The sequence below is a fragment of the Papio anubis genome, chromosome 9 (genome assembly GCF_008728515.1).
Source record: "Papio anubis isolate 15944 chromosome 9, Panubis1.0, whole genome shotgun sequence".
Classification (NCBI taxonomy): Eukaryota; Metazoa; Chordata; class Mammalia; order Primates; family Cercopithecidae; genus Papio; species Papio anubis.
In genome coordinates, this window is record NC_044984.1 from 91,925,199 (window position 1) to 91,946,837 (window position 21,639).

General features: G+C 35.3%; 1 long non-coding RNA gene across 13 annotated transcripts in view; it reads left to right on the plus strand.

Moving 5' to 3' along the window:
- LOC103875997 overlaps nt 1–21,639 on the plus strand; it is a 101,437-nt gene that overhangs the window by 58,025 nt on the left and 21,773 nt on the right. For all 13 annotated transcript variants that reach the window (XR_635025.4, XR_004176170.1, XR_002515803.2 and 10 more), the window contains one exon: nt 8,179–8,383. This is a non-coding gene — a long non-coding RNA (uncharacterized LOC103875997). The remainder of the gene's footprint in view (nt 1–8,178; nt 8,384–21,639) is intronic.

A 21,639-nucleotide genomic window follows, 5' to 3' on the forward strand; every position in this document is an offset into this window, starting at 1 on the left:
CTCCAGAAAATCAAGGGCATTAGCTCACAGCAATAGGCAAATAATAATGGAAGCTTAGTAAATGCTTCCAGAATTGTTTCAAGCTAGGCTGTATCAGCTTCCTGAAGGTAAAATGTTCTTACTGATTGAACCATTTAGTTGGAGGTAGTCGTATAAGAAAGAGACACGAGCATTTAGTTGCACAAACGAAGCATACAGTTCACAGAAAAAGGATTCTGTTAATACCTTATTTTGTTGTTGAGTCAAGCAGAGTGAATAAATTATGACTGTATACTTGTGTTATGACAAGAAAGGAAATAATAATTATCACTCTTTTAAAATATCTGAAGATTAAAATCTTTGCCTTTCATTTAAAAACACCTTTGTAAATGTGACCATTGTTTTTATTAAGAATGATATGTGGGGAATAGGGAGAGATTAGTCAATGGGGATGAAATTAGAGTTAGATAGGAGGAATAAGTTCAAGTGTTCTGTTTGGTTAACAACCTTGTATTGTATATTTCAAAATAGCTAGAAGAGAGGATTTTGAATGTTATCACTTCAAAGAAATGACAGAGGTATGAGGTGATAGATATGCTGAATACTAATTTGATTATTATACAATGTATACATGTATTAAAACATCACACTGTACTCCATAATAGTTATTACATGTGAATTAAAACAACGATTAAAAAGAATGATATAATTTTTTTTATTGCCTCTGTATCCACCAGAAGTTAGCATAGGGAGGAAATTCTAATTGTACTACTATTGCACGCTTGCATCTTATCTCATGACTGAGAAATATTTAAGTACTGTTCAGCAAGGTAAGCATGAGAAAGAGAAGATAAGAATTCACATAACTGGCTGGGCACGGTGGCTCACGCCTGTAATCCCAGCACTTTGGGAGGCCGAGGTGGGCAGATCACAAGGTCAGGAGATCAAGACCATCCTGGCTAACATGGTGAAACCCCGTCTCTACTAAAAATACAAAAAGTTAGCCGGGCGAGGTGGCGGGCGCCTGTAGTCCCACTACTCGGGAGGCTGAGGTGGGAAAATGGCGTGAACCCGGGAGGTGGAGCTTGCAGTGAGCCGAGATCCGGCCACTGCACTCCAGCCTGGGCGACAGAGCGAGACTCCGTCTCAAAAAAAAAAAAAAAAAAAAAAAAAATTCACATAACTATATGACTGAATATCCATTGTGTTATTTACAAAGTATGTCATTCTTTCTGTAACATCTGCGATGGAATATAACCTTAGTATTATACAACCATCACCAGCAGCCGCAGCATTTGAGAGCTTAGCAGAAATGTAGAATGTCGGGCTCCATCCTGGACCTACTGAATGAAAATCTTCATTTTAGCAAGATCTTCATGTGATATACATAACCATTAAAGTTTGAGAAGGCCTGGCATACAGGATAAGTCTTACCAATTGCCGTATAGACCTATGTTCACTTCATGGTTAACATTTGCTCTGGAAAAGAAAACTGAACCAGTAGAGAGAGTCAGCAACTGTTCATACCCTAGAGCTGCGATTGGCCACCTAATGGTGTCTAAAATTACGAAGCTGACAATGACACTGCTGTTGCTGTGGATAACACCCATTATCAAGTGATTCCAAGTGTTAGCCATTTTGTCTAATATGTCAACTAACCTGTTTAACTATCATCTACCTCCTGAGTTTTATGCTTTTTTACAGACAAGGCAATTGTTACCTAGGATCACCACCCCCTTGTAAATACAAGCATTCTGATGACTAGTATCAGGTATTCCCAAGGTAGAGTCTGTGACTGGGAGCTGAACTTTTTAAAAGTAAGACAGACTATTTGTTTGAAACAGGAAGAAACTATGACACTTGAAAGATTCCTATGAAGGTGTCAATTGAAATTTGTTTAGATAATATTTGTAATGAGCAATGTGTTCTCCAATTTGTGTATTTGAAAAGATAAGTAAAGCCTTATGTTAAGCTCATATCATGTGTTCAGGCTATCAGATCACAATTTATTATGTGTTATGTGCCGTGTGGCATCTTAAGCCCCATTAGAGGCCCTTAGCCCTGGACATTCAACTGGCATCTAAAGGATGCCTTGAATGTGAGCTGCCCTTCTGAGGACAAATATTTGTACATTTGTAACATGGGGAAAGGACTCTTTACTTGAAATGGCTTTAGAATTGTACAGAACATAGAAATGTGGTTTGTCTCTTGTGTGCTAAATTAAATCCTTTTAAAGGAAGTCATCCTTTGAGAAAGGAGATGCAGGAATACCAACATTTTGACGTTTATTGGGTGACAAAAATCAACTCAGTCAACAAATAGTTTTGAAAATCGCATTGAAATGCGAATTGGAAGCAAAAGGTAGTGAGCTCATTTTATGGTGCAGAAAAACAATGCTGTGCGTACTGCTGATCAACTAGGTAGACATTAGCTGGTGGATCGTGGCCATGAGTACAGGAAATGGAAGAATTTCTATAAATGAACTAGGATAGACTGATTGCATATTCAAGTAGGAATAATGACTTTTTAAAAAAGTTATTACATTTGTTCCTGGTTTAAAACGAAAGCTACATATATAACATAAATCCATACAACATCAAAGGATATACTGTGAAGAGTAGCTGCTTCACCTCTTCTGTCCCCAGACCCAAGTTTCCCTATTGACAGAACCACCATGAGCAGCTCCTTGTATCTTTTTCAGAAATATCCTCTAAATACCTCATAATGAGTTATGAAACATCCTCATAAACAAGCAGTATATGCAAAATCCTTGTTAAACAAAAGGATAATATACCAGGGGTCCCTAATTCCCTGGCCACAAACCAGAGTAGAGGTCTGTAGCCTATTGGGAGCCAGGCTGCACAGCAGGAAGCGTGTGGCCTGCAAGTGAGAGAAGCTTCATCTGTATTTACAGCCACTCGCAATCACTCACATTACAACCTGAGCTTCGCCTCCTGTCACATCAGTGGCAGCATTGGATTCTCATAGGAGTGTGAACTGTGTTGTGAACTGTGCATGTGAGGGATCTGGGTTACACACTCCTTATGAGAATCTAATGCCTGATGATCTGTCACTGTCCCCATCACCCTCAGATGGGACCGTCTAGTTGCAGGAAAACAAGCTCAGGGCTCCCACTGATTCTACATTATAGTGATTTGTATAATTATTTCATTATATATTGTGATGTATTAATAATAGATATAAAGTGCACAATAAATGTAATGCACTTGAATCATCCTGAAACCACCCCCCACCCCACTTCCGGTCCTTGGAAAAATTATCATCTTTGGAACTGGCCCCTGGTGCCAAAAATATTGGGGACCGCTGTAATATACAATACACATTGTTCTGCACCATTCTTCTTTTCCTTAAAATGTATCATAGAAATAATTTCATATCAGTTCTCCTACTTATACTTTATTCATTTTAATGGCTCCATGGCATTCCACAGTATGAATATAACATACTTTATTTAACCAGTTGCCTTTGGTGGATTTTTAGATTAGTCTCAGTCTTTTGCTATCATAAATAATGCTGTAACTATGATCCTTATCCATGTATTGTCAAGCATGTGTGACTATATATATGTCCAGGTCTTCACATTCAAAGTCCTGATTTATTTTTACTAAAACTGGGTTAGCAATGGGGAAAAAATAACCAAGTAGCACAGGAGGCAGGGAAATAATAATAATTGAAAATAGTATTTACTATGTGGTAAGTAATTTATAAGTATACATTTAATTCTTAAAAATCTAGAGGAAGATATTTATTACTATTATTATTGTTGTTGTTATTACTGATTTAAGTGAGAAAGCTAGGATATGAATTCACCCAAGAAGCTTGTCTTCGGATCCCTTGCTCTTGTTTGCTACACTGTACTGTTTCTTGGTGATTCTGTTGTTACTTTGGCAATGAGAGTGCATTTATTGGATACTTATCATGTGCTCAGCAGATGACATGTGTTAGTCACAGTCTTCATGATAGCACCATGAGACGTTGTTGTTGTTTAACAGATTCTTAATAAGGTTTAGCAACTTGCCCAAAGTCCCAGAGCTAGTAAGCAAGGAGCTAGGAATGGCCTGGAAGCAGGATGTCTGACTCTTGTGACTAAGGCACGACAGAGAAGGGAGTTTCAGGTATTGCTTCTACATCTAGCAGGCTGGAAGGCAGAAATAAAACTAATATACATATGAAGCTTAATTAAATGTATTGAAGTGGTAAGAGGGATAGGAAGGGCTGTTACAAGGACCAATGGAAGACAGTTGGTGGGGCACAAAAATAAAAGCGTCTGTAGCAGAGAGAGGAGGGCTTAGTGGGTCCGTGTGGATCCAGAATGCACTCTTCTCTATGGAGAATGTTTCCAAATCTAGATTGCTTTGTTCTCACCAACTGCTTCAACTTTTAAAAAAACATTCCACACCTGTACATTGTATTTATACATTCAACAACCCCTTGTCGTTAGAATGGCAACAATTAGAATGGAACCTGTGGTGCTTGCATGCCCTAGAGAAAACACAGCCTTAGGTGGCTGCTCTGAGTTGGACTTTGTGGCCACAGGGAGCAGAAATCAGCAAGTGCCCGCATTAGAAAATAAAAGTAAGAGTGCCCAGAAAAGTAAGAGTGCTGAGTTTCTTCAAGGCAATGCCAGTTTCTCCAGGTCAATTTCTCTTATTTTAATCTCTGTTTCCAGCAGTTCTGCCTCTTTGTAGGTATGCCATAAACAGCCATATAAAGGCAAAACTGTACGATCTACAGGTCTAGTAAAATTATAAGTCATGTAGGTCTTATAGAAATTATAATTTTAACTAAGGTCCTCTGTATCTATTGGTTATTTTATTTTTTTTATTTTTTTTATTTTTTGAAACGGAGTCTCGCTCTGTCGCCCAGGCTGGAGTGCAGTGGCCGGATCTCAGCTCACTGCAAGCTCCGCCTCCTGGGTTTACGCCATTCTCCTGCCTCAGCCTCCCGAGTAGCTGGGACTACAGGCACCCGCCACCTCGCCCGGCTAGTTTTTTGTATTTTTTTTTTTTTTTTTTTTAGGCGGAGTCTCGCTCTGTCGCCCAGGCTGGAGTGCAGCGGCCGGATCTCAGCTCACTGCAAGCTCCGCCTCCCGGGTTTACGCCATTCTCCTGCCTCAGCCTCCCAAGTAGCTGGGACTACAGGCGCCCGTCACTACGCCCGGCTAATTTTTTGTATTTTTAGTAGAGACGGGGTTTCACCGTGTTAGCCAGGATGGTCTCGATCTCCTGACCTTCTGATCCGCCCGTCTCGGCCTCCCAAAGTGCTGGGATTACAGCCTTGAGCCACCGCGCCCGGCCTTCTATTGGTTATTATTATTGCTGTTATTATTTTATAAATCAATTTTACTATCTAGACCATATTTCTGTGTTTGGTCTTTTAGGTTTTGAATACTGAGTTTTCCTGTTTCAGAATATCTCATTTAATGCAGTGAAGTTTTGGTAATATTTCATAGAAAAAAAAAGGTGTAACACAAATACGTCAGAATTAATTATTTATATGATGGTTATAATAAAAAAATAATAACCAAGATATATAATTAGTGTTTCCTGTAGGTCAGAAAATATGCAGAGTTTTATGTACAATATCTGGTTTAATATTAAGAACCTATCGGGTAAGTATTACAATTAGTGCTGTTGTTCCCATCTTACAGATGGAGTCTTTTTTTCTACATTTTGGGATTAACAGAATGGCAAGAAAGCAAACTTTTGTAAAAGAAGAAAATACTTTCTAATTCTACAAAACATATTTTCTATGTTAACACTTCTCCATCCAGTCTTTCTTCAGGTATACTCAGTAATCAATATATGTACACTTTGTATTCTGCTGCTTTTTAAATTCAGTATAGTCATAAAAACTTGGTTTTATCCGTCTTTCATATTACCATATAATGACTGCCTATGATTAATTGCCAAAATTACATCTTGATTTCCTTCTTTGGAGACATTGTTTCCATTCTCTCTTATAGATACTATTGCAATGAAAAAATATTGTATACATAGCATTATTTTATTCTCTGGGAATTTCCTAGGAAAATGTCCCCTCTTCCACTCAAAGAGTAAAGATCTTTCTGACTCATTCTAACTCCCTGAGTCAAAGTCATTTTCATAGGAACAAATAGAGTGAACGTTATTAATGCTTATTTTAAAATCTTAAGAGAAATGTCTACTTTGAACTCTTTAGGAATAAAGTCTTTTCAGTATTTTAAAGATATAATTTTGAATACGTATGCGATTAAATATGGGTAATCCATATAAAGCCTAAAGAGTTAATTTTTGCATCATTTAGTTTTAAAAGTAAGTGAGTGGGCTGAGGAGGACGATATATGCAAGGTAAGTATTTATTCTTCATCGACATGTATTTCTTGAGAAACTGCTGTGTGCCAGGCTGTACAGCAGTTGCCAAGGCTATGATAATGGATGGGACAGAAACAGCTTATTTCCAAATAGGGCATCACTGAAAGTCATATCACAGAGTCTTTGTCCTTGGCATTGTGCCACAACACACTCTTGTCCTGACATTTCTGATTTCTTTGTTCTTTTGCTTTTATGGAATCTGACTCATTTCTTACTATCAGCCCAAGATACAAAGGATAAAGAGTATCTTACTCTCAGAAAGATATCTGTATCTATATAAATATATAATTTCTAAGAATTTCTGAAATCGTATTTTCTCCCTCCCATGCCGGTTCTGGTGGGACTTTAGAAACCTTTTTGTCTTCCGAGGATGAAAGTATCTTGCTGTGTAGTTTTAGGAATCCCTAAATCATCTCATCCTCATTGTGTATATCTTAGGTTGCATCTAAATACATTTATCAGTTTATCTTTGCAGCACTTTAAGCTAAACAGAGATTTTGGGCCCTCCATGGCAGGAATGTTCTCATGTAAAAATACAATGTAATTTAGGATATGTATCATGAATTATTAATATAGTGTACCGCAACTGCAGTTTTCACAGGTAGAGATAAAACATTTTGGGTTGTGTTCAGCAGCCAAATATACACACTTCTTAGGTAAAATCAACTTCAGAATCACATTTTAACTTTTCCCTAAATTTCTCCATCCCAGAAAGACCTACTAATTTATTGATAAATATAACTTTATTACTTTATGATATAAAATTCTCTTTCAAATTCTCCTGTGCAACCTTTTTATTTTGTTGATACGCAAACATGTTGGTGGTAATTCTTTAGTAAAAATCGCATCAAGGTAACAGCTTACCATGTAGATTAAGCCTTTTGCTGCTCCATTGGATGCTTCGCTCTGGAAAACATTGTTATATCATTTTGTGGGAATCTTCTATGCATTACCTAATATATATTGAGATTTCAGTAAATTCATTATGCATATGTTGTGTATATTGATCAATCAGTAGACAGACTTTTTGAAGGAAAATTTTGCATTAAAATGTGATGATATCTTCCCCCAGCTTAAATTTGTATGTTATTTTTAGCTGACATGCCTGAATTAGTTTTCTAACGTTATTACATAAAAATATAATTTGAACTTTTTGCAAAGATAAGTTTCAGGATTTGGATTTATAGAGTACTCGTCTTCACGAAAAAGGGATATATGGAGATAATTTCATAATGTCAGAATACTGATTCCACAGGTTGACTTGGGCTACCTTGCTGTAAAGCTGGCTCTGCTGGGTAACAGCTGACTCATAGGCATCACCAACACAGCACAGAGGTAGAGAAGAAAATATTAATACAAGGGCATCTGGAAAAGGAGCTGTGATCAATTTCCTAAAACTTTCCTTAAATTTCTAATGTCCTGTAGCCTTAACATTGGGATTGAAATCCTCCCTGTTGCAACTTAGCACATATCCTACTGTCTGAACTCAAAACCCTAGGAACTACTGTCTGAGATCTGAATGTATTCTTGGTTCCAAATCAATCTTGTCACTCCTCGGAAAGCAATGCAAGATAATAAGTAGTATTCACCTGATTGCTTTCCTGCTCTGAGACAGCTGGTGACGCGTGTCTTCCTGATAACCTGGAGTTTCAGATCTAAGGCAAGGATAAAGGGAAACTGGAAGCTCTCGGAATCTAAATGTGACAGTCGATGGCTGAGGAGTGGGTCAGAAGGAATAGAATCTGTGACACGTATGAGAAAGGAACAAAATTTATCTGCTCTGGTTGCAATGATTAGATGTCTCTTTGTCTGGCTTTCCTTGCAGTGGGTGACTGATCGTACCCGCCGGCTGGCTAATGTCATAATTAACAAAGTTGCTACTACATCTGCAAAGTTTAATCGAAAAATTTGCCAGTGATATGATGGCATTGTCACAGAGATCACAAGGGACACGGAGTCGACTTTTGCTCAAGATGGAACAACAGAGCTGTGTAGGCAAGATGAGAAATTGCAAACTTGTTCGGCCAAAGGTATGTTTCTTTCATAATTCCACATCCTAGGTTTTCTTATTAAGATTTTTGTTTGATGGTTCATGGGTTCTTTTTTTGTTTCTTGACCGAAATGATTCAGAAAAAGATCCATATGCTTTTCGGGCATTTATAACATATTCTCTGAAAGCTTTTTTTTTTCCCTAAATCTGTAAATTCATAATATAGCTAAACAGATTTTGATGATGAAAATGGAATATAAAGCAATATTTTCCCTGTTGGGTCTAGCTAATCTTTATCAGTTTTCAGAATAAGTATTTGGTAACAAATATCAGTGGGACATTTATATTGTATGACATTGGATTTATTTTGCTCGACAATGTAAAAGCCGTTGCTCTGCTTTATTCTATTGTGTCAACCTAGTTCTAGGAAAGGAGAAAAAGCAAAGTGTAGTTATAGAATATGTAGAGGTTCTATTTTAGTTTCAAGACATGCTCAAAGGAAAGCTAAGGTCTTGACTTAAGTCGCACAATGTAATTGGGGCTTTTTGAAACAACATTTATGAAGACGACTATCTCTTGAAATTATGTGCTATTCTCCAGGGCCAGTCTGGTCAGACTATTTACGTGTATTTTCTTTTTACTGTGATTTGCTTTGCTTGATTGAATATTCAAGATTTGAGGAGTTTCCCAAACGACAGCCTTCCTGTATTGCTAATTAATTAGTGTGAATATTGATGAGGAACGGCATGCACCTCTGTGTATGTGGCTGTGCACTTAATCTAAGTACAGAGAGGGAGGAAGAGGTCTCAAAAAATATGCAGAAGGCAAGTTTGGGTTATTTATGCTGTGTCACACCACCGTTACAATATCTAGGCAATCAATTTGCAATATAATTGGGGGCATATATTAAGGTTCTTTCCCTCCATGGTCATCTGGGTCACTATATCATGACAAAATGCAATAATTTGTCTTTTGCCCATTACTATTGTCTTTTGTGTTAATAGAAGTTTTTAAACATCATGAAATAACATTTTGGAAACAAATTTTGCACAGCATGTATATTTTAATAAGCTCATTGAAACTTTCTCATGGTTTTATTTCTAATGATGGGAGACTAGACATTATCAATATATTCATTTTAAAATTTGCGGTCACATTTTATGTTCTCAAATAAAAAATGAATCATTTTATGGGATTATGAATTTTAAAGCCTTTGAATGTCCAGATAATTTTAAACACTGTTTATCAAAATTTTGGTGGAAATTTGACTTAACAGATTTGATGGAAATTGACTTAACCGAAATTTAATGACATCGGTAAGAAAAACTGAAAGTGGAGATTTAAATCATTATTTTATTAACTTCGGGACACCATTTTTACAGGAGAGTGTTATTCTAGTAATAACTATCTTTTTGTTTGTCTTTTGTTTCCTTAACTTTGATTCCCCACCCTAGCCCAATGTCTGGCACATAATAGACATTCAGTAGGTATTTATCGAGTGAATGAATTAATGAATTTAAGTATTTCCTCTGTTATTCAAAGCTGGTTAACATTTGCTTCCTCCAAATCAATAAGTTTTGTATGCAGTAAACATTGTGAATAGAAATAAGTAGATGAATGGCACAATCACAGACAATAGGGAGGATTCAGTGCCTAAAATAATATATTGTTATTTTAACCTAAACCACCATAATATTTTGTGTACTTGAGATTTGGTATTGTCAGAACTCTGTTGGAGTATTGAAGGTCTATGAGGATTAGATAGTGCCCAGGAAGTGGTTCACAGTTGATGTCCCGTTTTTAGTTTTTTTTTTTTTTTTTTTAAACAGGATTATCTCCAGAGATGTGTAGAAATGAACTCTCATCAGAGTTTCAAAGGAATTAATGTTTTTTGGTAAAATGTGCTAATGTAAAGAGTTAGAAGATTAGTGATACATAATGAAAGCAATGCATTCTTTTGCATGGAAATGGGAATATAATAAATGTCCTGCAGGTGATTGGCGTTGTAGCAATTTTATTGAAGATTAAAGTTTGATTGACCTTTGTTAGGGTGATTAACCCTTCTGAAATTAAAAGCCAGAGCTGAATTATCCTGCTCAATTTAAATGCAAACATTGAGCAGGTCGTATGTCATTCAAATAATAATAAGAAGAAAATCTTCCTATTTTAATTTTCATTTTGCGCTTCTGATTGGTATGCTGCTTTAGAGGGACCATAGCTCTCGCAAAAGCATTCTGGTGGCAGAGAATATAGAATAACATTACAGATAATTGGGAACATACAGAGAGAGTCCCAAGCACTACTGCCTGCATTCAAAACATGAAAACCACCATCCCAACAAAAGCAGGGAGCATGAAGCCAATCTATGCACACTGAAAATGTATGGTCCCAATAGAAAAACAACCTAGGGATGTCCTGAAGGAGCTAGGAATAAATAACAATGACATCTCTATTCTAGTTCAGTGCCAACCACTGAAATTGCATATCATATCCATGTTAAATCTACAAGATGTCTCCTGAAAATGCGTGCTTTTTGGTACAGTTGCTTATGAAGCAATTTCTAAAAGTTGATTATGTCTGATGTCTGGAATTTCATTCTCCGTGATCTCTGATACTTTCTGAATATATTCAGTGTTTTCATTAAGTCCAAAATGCTGTAGGAGAAGCTAACTAATTATATGCAATGCCATTTAATGGTTTAGTTTTATTTTTCTTTGTTAAATTTTCTGAGCCTTGGTGAAAAGTTGTGTATTCACATTGCTTCAAAAACTGTTTCCATTTTTCATATCATATTAATTTGTTTAGTTCTAAGTCAGTGAATATTTTTCGTTTTAGGTCCCATCACATAGTGAATGCATCTTCCTTTTATGTGTCTGTGAACTATTAAAATGATAATAAAGGTTCTTTTCCTTCCATATGTAATTTATTTCTCTCTTTTCATCAAAGAATTCACTCTGAATCTGTCAAGGTAGAAAAGTCCAAGGCATTATAGTGTAAAAATTAAGAAGCCTGGAGGTGCTATTTTATTTTTGCACAAGCTTTTCATGTATTCTTTTAACATCCTTCTGAAAGATAGGCTCCTACTCCAAGCCTGTGAAGAAAGTCAAAGATGAAAAACTTGTGATAGAGTGACTGAGATTATTCAGCTGGCAAAGTCACTCCGGCATCCTCCAGAGAGTTGGATAGTACGTTGAAGCATAGATTAATAATATGTTTAACTAAGATCTGTTTGCTGTAAGGATAATTTCCTAATTCTTAATTGTGGGACAAGTGTTCAACCATAAATTGTAAACAAATATGTTGTTCTGTACCTTGTCTGATAAAGTGTAGATTATCCACTTTAGCTTCGGTACATTCCATTGTCAAACTTTAAAAAATTCAATTGTTTCATGATAATACTTGTTTTCTTATTAAAGATAATTTTAACTAAAAGATAAACATGACCACTAAATTATATCTCTAAAATAAGCAATATTAATTCTTCAGACATAATTTAATTATCTTCTCTAATTTAATCTTGTTTTACCTCTTAACAGAACTAAATGAAAATAATCTTCAGTATTAAAATTTGTTATAAATACAACATTCTCTGAAGTACAAAAAGCTAATGTGCTGAACTACAGATAACATCCTTCTCTACGTTGTCATTAATTATTAGCAGTCTTTTTATTAAAGAAAATTATGGGTTTGGAAGGTGAAATTCATATTGTCTCAGTGTAGAAAAAAAGTATTAGTGAAAGAGTAAAGGAAAATAAGATTATACTTTGCTAAATCCCAGATCCAATAATTTATTTTGCTTCAGTGTGCTTCGAAGACATTTTATTTCTTTATGTTGCCTTTGTTTTCTATCAAGATTGGTTTCCACCTAATCCACCCAGTCCCAGCCCTGACATTTTCTCTTACAGTTGTGAAATAACATTCTTTGCTATGAATAAGCCAAGATTAATCCATTTGATATTTTATAGACTGCATATTTTAGCTGGAGTGTTTCTGTTTAAAAAGCAGACTGTTTTAAAAAGTGACCAATGCTGTTGTTTTATTTGTTGTGCATTGTTTCTGAGTCAGCAATTTAGTTGAATTTTATTGAAATTTAGAGTAGATGTACTATAAGCGATTTTATTCTGCTGGACTAAGGAGAGATGGCAAGTGGCAGACTCAAGGATTTCCTAAGTTTTTTTAAAAAATTATTCATAGTTAAAAAGTAGTCACATATAAATTTTTCGAGATTATCCTCTTTAACAGACAATAATTCCAAAACAAAATTATTTGGTTAATAATGGTCAATGGAATTACTTCTTGTAATTTGTTTAATAAAATCATAAAAAATGCTCTAGAAACAATAAGTGTCCCAGTGTTAACTTTCCAACTTAATTAGGAAGACTAGTTTTCTAGGACCAGTTTTCAAATGAGTTGGAAGGTGACCTAATATAGCGTAGTGGTCTGTGGCCTATTTGATACAATTTATGCTATTTGTATTAAAATTATCATACTATCTCTGTACATTACTTTGGAATCAGAGAACTTCATAAAAAGATACTTTTAACTCAAATGCCTTCAGCATTAGCATTTCTGGAGCCATCATTGACTAATCTGTATTTAGTTTTAGCAAGCCTTTATTAAGCACCTACTATGTTTCAGGTACTCCTCTCAATCCGGTGAGGTGAGCCTATGAGCCATGTTGTATAAACAAGAAACTCACACTCAGACTGGCGAAGGTTTTACCTGAAGTCAGATAGCTAGTCAGTGGCACGGCCTGGTTTGGAAGCTGCTGAAGCCTTTCCTTCACCAAAGCTGTCCTTGGGATAATCATGGCATTCCACTTTGCTAAAACTTGGAGACTGTGAGAACAGGATTCTTGCAAGACGAATTTAAACCATTTCTGCAGAAAAAGGAATTTACTAAAACTCAGGAACTATGATGAGATAATTAATTCTGTACTGATTCACTCTAGAGGAAGTAAGAGAAGAAGGGGTTTACAGTGCTTTGAGTAACAACACACTGGGTCACCCATGCAATGAACATTACTCAGTGGGCTTCTTTCATAGAGAGAAGACGTTTTCTTCCGCAGATATTAATAGTTTAGTTCATTGAAAACCAATCATTAGGATCTGTAAAAAATTGTCTTTCAAATGCTTGTGCTTACCTATCTTTCTTTTAAGATTCATAAATAATTATGTTTAACAGAATCTTAAAGTCAGAGGCATCCATCCTACCTCATATGGTTTCTTTGGTGTGAGCAGTTTGACAACCTGTTGATAAATGTCTCTATATTTTATAATTCCTGCTCTTGAAACTGAGTATAAGTCTGTTAGATGTCTAGCTGTCAGGAATTGCCCAATTATTTATGACAAATGCATTTAAAGAAATACGTAGAAAAAATATTTTTGATAAATATCAAAAAATAAATACAGAAGTACAGTATTGCTGCAATGTGAGAAAAAAATCATGCAAAATAATAGAAAAAAAATTGTTTTCTCCTTTTCTTATGAGAATAAAAGAATTAACTTGAGTTATGCAAAAAGTAAACTTCTACAAAATTAGACCAGGAGGTTCCAAAAATTTGGAATTGACAGATTGATTTTCACTTGGTGATTTCATCAACCTTCTCATTGTTGATTCTTTTGGTTTGTAAACTCTCTGAAGTTGACACAGAGAAGTGTGGTCAGTTTAAATCCATCTCTATATTTATCCGCGGGGCCTAGAGGAGACCCTGATATGTGGTAGAGAGTGAGGAAATGTTTGTTAACTTGGATTGAAAGTGACTATTACCATTAAGATAAAAGTAGGGACACTGAGCCCAGTACTTCATTGTAAAGGCCTGGTGTTTACACTAAGAAATAAACCTAAGCTTCAAAGTCTGAAGGAGGAAAAATAAGTAGAAATTTGTCAGTGTGTATATTATACACAAATAATCTCCATCCTAGGTTATTCTTATATCTACTTCAGATGCTTTTTTAAATGATCCAGGTTTCTTTACTTTAGCTTTAACTTATGCCCATAAATCTCCCCTTAGCCAGAACTTGTTAGTCACTAGTTAGCCACTTAGTACTTCACAACAATGAAACTAGTTTTTCTGAACTAATTAAAATATTTAATCAAAATGATCAGTTTGGCTTATGTTTGAAGAGAGAGAGGAAAAACAACGTAGAGTCTTCATTTTGAAAATGAATGAAAACACAACTAAAGGGCATTGTGTAGAATCAGAGAAGTTGAAGAATATTTGCAGGAAAATAAATTGCTATTGTAATTCTAATTACAAATGAAAGTGTTTTGTAGCAGAGAAAATTAAAGTGTGTAATAAAATGAGACGTACTGAGAGAATCTTTCCTAAGAGATGCTAGACAAGATGGAAGAACAAGTTTGACCAACATCCTTTCTAATTACATAAATACTTGAGAATTCATTAACCATTTGAGTCCTGCTCGATGATTAAACCCTTAGGCAGATGTGAATCAACTTTACTATGTGGAAACATTGAGGAAAACATTTATAAAAAATATGATCCAATTTCTGAAAATACAGGCCAATTAAAGACTGAGATTTAATTTAGGAATTTTACTCTGTCTGCATGATGTATATATCAATGATGATTTCTCTTGTCTCACTCTTTATCTTCACGAGCAAAAGGAGATTTTTACTTATTGACATATTATTGAAAAATCTCGCTTTTTTGCAAAATTACACATTTTTTTTGCATAAATGTGCCTAATTACCTGAATTCAGTTTTGATTAGCAGTGTTAATTGATGCAGCTGTGGATGGTATCTGTTTACCCAAATTACCATGTGCAAACAGCAATATGTCTGGAAGTGAATATGCTAAACTGAAAATACTAATTAGGTAAGACAGATTGTTATTCAAGTCACATTGTGGAGCTTTCTAATGAAAGCCTGGATGTGTCAGGGTTTCATGATATTCAGACAGAAATGTCTATATTACATATGATTTCTAAATTTAATTCATAAGAACAGATGGGATGTCAGCCAGGGTTCTTCTGCCTTATTCTGGTATTAATGTGAATATTTTACTCAACTGGAGATATATTCATGTGTTTTTTTGTGGCAAACTCATCATGTGCTTTGACAATATGCCAGCCCTGTACATCCAGACACATCTATTTCTTGATCAATATATTTGAAGATTATATCCACCTACCATGCCAAAGATGAATACGAATAAGCCATCTTGCAAGCTTAATCACATCAGCTGGTTAATTTAATCAAATCAAATAATAGAAAGGTTAGTTAAACAGGCAGCTTAACTGAGTAATATTTTATGGATGTTTTCCTTTTGCAACCCCCCAAAATAATAATAAAGGTTTGATCCTAGGATTCTTAAGAATCAGTGAGCAATTCACAGGACTGAAAGGTGAATTCTCGTTGCCTTCAGGTTGTTTTGAATCTTTAATCATTTAAAAATGGATAGCAAAACAGTGCTTATTTTCTAGTGCCCGGTTTTAAAGTGTTAACAGCCTTTTTTGTCTTTGGTTTCCATTACTTTTGTCTTAATGCATGACCTGCTTTGCTTAAGGTTTTTCTTGAAAGAAAGCATTAATCTTTACTTTCTGCTGTGGCACTCAGAACTCATTAATGGCAGTGTAAGTTAAAGGTATCTGAAGCTTAGAGTACAAATCCTGCACATCAGATAGTGAAGAAATAATGGACCCATCTTTCCTTTCCCAAGAGGCTAAATAACTGTGCTTAATGCATGATAAGTCTCCTCTTCCCAAAGGCTGTGAAAATAAGGCCTCTTGACTCAACCTTAAGAGTTTAAGACCCCTATTAGATATTTTAAGATGCCATGAGCTAAATGGGGGTGATTTTCATGATGCAAATTTGAACATAATTATAGTTCAGCACATTTAATTTAGGTTTAAGTGAGAATTATAATTACCAAAAATTGAATTATTTCAATTATGCTAATTTCTATCCCCAAAGTTTTGTGTAATTTGGGTTCTCTAAAACAGGTTTAGATCCTGCAGAATTACAATGGAGTCTAATACTAAAAATAAAAAATTTGTGAAAATGATTCACAGCTAGTTACATCTTAGGCACAGAAATGTTGACATACTGTTAACTGGCCCAGGAAAACTGGAGGGACCAGAAATGGCTTAAATCAAAAATAGAAAAAAGGACATTTTATGTTAACTGTTTGGGCCATTTGATTACCGTTTTCTACATCAATACTAATTTTAACGTATTATTGCTATTTACTGTCTAATCAATGAAGCTAATTTCAGTATTTTAAAAATAAAATGTGTGTGCATTACAGTTATGATTATTTAATAGTACACTTTCAGAAAAAAGAATACCGTAGTCACCTTCAGAATTATCTTGCCTTTGATTATCATTTAAAAAGCATTAGGCCTTTCAAAGGCGCTTAATGTAAAATTCCTTAATCCTTGGAGATGAAAAGTTGGAAAGTTTCATTTCTCTGTGGCTGAAGGTAGCTTGGTAAATACTCCATGGACAGTGCAAAAGAGTTCTTTGTTACAGAACCAGAGTGTGTGTGTATGTAAACTGTGTGTGCACATACATTCGTAAAATTGCCTGACCGTTGAATTGAGACACTAGATTCGGCCAGCCAGTTTGATTTGTCAAGTATGTTTATTGCTGAGTTCACTAAGGCAACTGCTAAATAAACCTAAGTCTGCTTTTACAGCACAGACAAAGGAAGAAAATTCCTTCCTAAAAGTATAGCAATCTATTCAAAATAAAACGATGCCTGGGCACTTTTTGCTGTCATGAGATTATCTAAATATTTTAGTGAAGTGTTGTTTTGTTTTGTTTTAATCTTCATGTGGAGATGCGAACTTGTTTTGTATAAGACTCTTGACAGATATGAACATTTCTACATTTTAACTTTAAAATGGGAAAACAGGTCAGTGATGTCAAATCAAAAAACAGGCCTACGAAATTGTATCAGACATTTCAATGAATTGTCTTTAGGCAAATCACTCAACCTCAGTGTGCAAATTAGTTAATTTTAAGAATAAATATAGCTATTTTTCTGACTTATTAAGGATTTATCATTTGTACCCAAGGTTCAACGGATCTGTAAATGAAGTGAATGAATCTTGTCTTTGAACTCTAATTGGCATTAGAGGAAGACAGGTCTGACTGAGTTAAAGGCTGAAGGACTTAATCCTTTGAAGAAATTTTGATTTAGTTTTATTACTTCTAAGTGTTGCTAATATATTCTAAAATTAATTTGACTCTGACTGCTTGGTGTATCCTGATTTCCTTTCCAAAGGATAGATTGTAGGCACATTGAGGGAAATCGCCTATTTCTTTGTTAACTTTCCGCCTAACCACAGCCACAGCTTTACCACTGAGTAGTGTTGTAGTGGTGTGCACACAGTAGGGACACTTGAAGTGCTAAGAAAGTGAACAGTGGTTACCATGAATAAAAACTATGACCATTAACTCCATTTTTAACTGTCAATCACCTATGTTTTACGATCAGTATATTACCTGGACCCAGGGGCCATAAACCACCTGAAGATATTTTAAAAAATTTAAAGCTGTTTTTGAAAAAGATGTATATTTTTGGTTGGCTTAATTCTATGGATACTAAGGAACTCTATAACATTTCACAAAGAATAGAATTCATTTGAACTTGTTCCCTGAAAAATATAGCACATGGATTAATATACACTTGGATTAATGCAAATTTCAGACAAATGGGACTTGAAGTGCTAAGCAAAGCTTTGTAGACAGGCAGACCTAAATTCAAATTTTGCCTGTGTCATTGCTAGCAGTGTGACTGGGAGGCATTTTCCTAGATCTTTTGGACCTTAGCTTACCCATCAGGAAAAGAAAGAAAATAATACCTATTTATAGTGGTGTTGTGAATGAACTAGATAATGTATATAAATGCCTTAACACAATGCCTAACATCAAGTTGACACTCAGTAAATAATAACTGTAATTACTGCATAAAGTACAGTAGCTCTGTGTTAGAAACCAACAGAGGCAATTAGAGAAGTTTTTAAAATCCAGCATTCATTAATTTACTTAAACCTTTATGCACTAAAATTTCCAATCAGCATGAGTGTATCCATAAATTAGATAGAGATAGATAGATAGATACACAAGTCTATTTTTGTCCCAGGTGTATATGTATGTGTTTTGTACACATACATATATCGTTTATATAAGGACAAAATTAAATACTTGGCTTACTGAAAGTATATAGTACATACACTTCTGGCTTTTTTATTTTCTAATGATTTCTAGCAGCTATACAACACTTCATAGCTCAAAAATAATTCTATACACATTATCATATTTGATTTTCACAGCAGCAAGACAGGACAAGTGATATTGCATTCATTTTCTATAAAATACACAGAGATGTTAAGTGATTTACTTGGTATTACTTCAGTGAAAACAGGAAAGATGAAGGTAAGAAAATACACTTGAGTCTTTTTCCAGACTGTTTGGAAAAACAAGCTAATAATTCTATTTCTCCATGGAATATTGGCAAACAAAAATGTCTTAAGTGAATAATACTACATTTAAGTGTAGGGCACAGAAATGAGTATATTAAGAAATGCAGGTTTCAAAAGGTGGATAGAATTAGTTTCTCCTCAGTAAACCTTTATCAAGATACTCTGACTCACTGCCTTCCTTACAACAGTTAAACATTCTCATTCCCCCTCTTATTAATAGGACTTGTATGAAAATGGAGTAGGTGAGTTAGAAAAGCTGGAACCAGGAACTTAAGTCTCCCTCATGTTCAGACAGAAGCCCAGAGATCTAAACATGGTAAAACGTCTAGAGATTTCTTAAGAAATTAGCACATGGAGCCAGCTTTTTTTTTTTTTTTTTAAGAAGATTCTTCCTTTTTATAAGGGGTTTTGTATAGGAAACAGAAAATGACCCAAGGAAGCCATTGGATTAATATATTTTACTGATTTAACAATTGTCTTACAAATACCTTCTGTATGTGAGCTATTGAAAAGGCACTATAGGAACATAAAACATGCAGGCACAATGTCTTCAAGGATCCTAAAGAACTCTCCTTATTATTATAATAATTACTATATGCTTATTGCAACAATGATATCATTAGCCAATAAATTATTTGTCGTTTAATTCTATGGATATTAAGGAACACTTTCATTCATGTATTCCTTCAACGCATTTATTCCTTCTCGCATTAGGTAGTGGAATATGAATGTGGGCTTGGAAGTCAGGTAGCCTGATTTTAGATCCTTGGTTCTCCACTAATTAGAGTTGGGAACAATTATATGAATGTTAGCTTCCATGTCTATAAAATTGAGTTGATCATAAGATCGATATGAGAATTATTATTTGCAAGGTACTGCCCCTTGTGCGTGGCATACACAAGTCCTGCTACTATTATTATTATTGTGCTTCTCCACTCAAGGGATATACAAGTAGTTGGGGAGTGAAATAAACACACCTGAAGCAACTAGATAATTTTAATATGACATGGAAATAATGCAATCTCACTTGGCCTGGACTCTACAGGTGCTGATGAATTTAGAAACAGGAAAGGACTTCTAGAAAAAGAGAAAATAATGCCAAAAATGTTTTCTGTACAGTGTGGTGTCTACATCTAGTCTTTGTTCAATATATGCAGCCTGATGAACACATCCCTGGGGACCACTGTTAATTTAGAAACCTGCAACATCTGTGCAATTTAAATAGGACCAGAGCCCAAACTCCAAAACACATAGAATATGATTTCCTATTCAGTGTGGCTGAAGAGGACCACATCCATCCCTGGGGCTTTGATTCATGAACTACATGGCCCTAATTGATGTAGGGTTGTTGCCTTTTCAGATAGCACGCATGGCAGAGTTTCAGTGTGTTTGGACTTGTTCAGGGTTCTTACATCCAGAAAGTCCAAATTAGATTTTTGTCATTAGCTTGTCAAGCTTCTCTTAAGTCCACTTAATGAGGTCTGCAGTGGAATGTCTTTTATGTTCTGTGGCCTTTATGCTTAGTCTCAGCTACTCTCAACTGTGGCTGAGAAGTTAATGAAGTTACCACAGTGTTCACTTGAGGTCTGCTGCTTTTGAAAACACACCTCGTATGTGTTTGGGTATTTAAATTCTGTTTTCTAGCTTTTAGGGTTTATATCCTCGTGGTGCATTCAAGTGCTATGGAAATAAGACCAGATGGATGTGACAACCAGCCATTCGGGAAATTACATACACATTACATTTTAAAAAACCAGTGTACATATGTCTATCTGGATGTGCTCATATGCTGGATTATTTTTGTTGCATCCAAATGGTTGGGATTTCAGTGAAGCAGTTACTTAGAATGTCAGCACGAGCATTCCTTCCAGGAGGAAAGCAGGGCCCGCACCAAGCCTTTTTGTCAAAAACAGTCGAATACGAGGACAGAGTAAAGCCCATTTTGCATTTCTCTACCTCCTTTTAGTTTTTTCCATAGTTCTCACCACTACAAGACTTTATACCATAAAGTTGTTGGTTGTCTATCATCCCCTCTAGAAAGCAAATGCTATAAGGACTGGCAATTTTTCTGCCCTGCTTCATACTTTAGTGTTTGGCACATAATGAGCACTCTATATATGATAATGAATAAATTCACAATCACTGAGATAGTGAAATCATATTTAATTCCCTTCCCTTTGTGCTGAAGCTGGCATAACATGGAGGTTTTCTTTTGTCTCTTAAATGATGTGCTTATGACTATGAATAATGCTCCTGCTGCTGCCTAACATTTATATAATGTTTACTATATGCCAGACACTGTTCTCGTACTTTACATCTCATTCTGACAACTCTTTGAGGTGGGGGCTGCTATTCTCCCCTTTTTATGAATGGAAAATGGAAGCACAAATCCTACCTGATAGAGCCAGGATTCAAACTCACCAGTATGATCTTCTACATCTCGTGTTGTAAAAATGTGGCTTCTGGGGTCTGAAAATAAGTCATCTCAGGAATGTATCCATCATTTCAGTAAGCAAAGAAAGCCATCCTATAACCATGATCTCTTAGTTTTGTGCTATTCTTAAATATGCAATTCAGTTTAGCCCAGTGGTGCAAAGATAATTATTCCCATTTTATTCTAAGAAGTAGGAATCTGCAGAGGCATTCACTTTTCCTATTTTGTATTATATCTCTTAGTGATTTGCCTACCTCCTTCTATCAAAAAGAAAGAAGAGGAGACTAAAAGACTAATGCTATAAATAAACACTCCAGGTTTTGACGCTAGTTAAAATATTGCATTAACAAGCCCAAAGCATATTGTCAAAATCAATGGAAAGCCGGCATTGGGGATTTTATCTTGGCTTA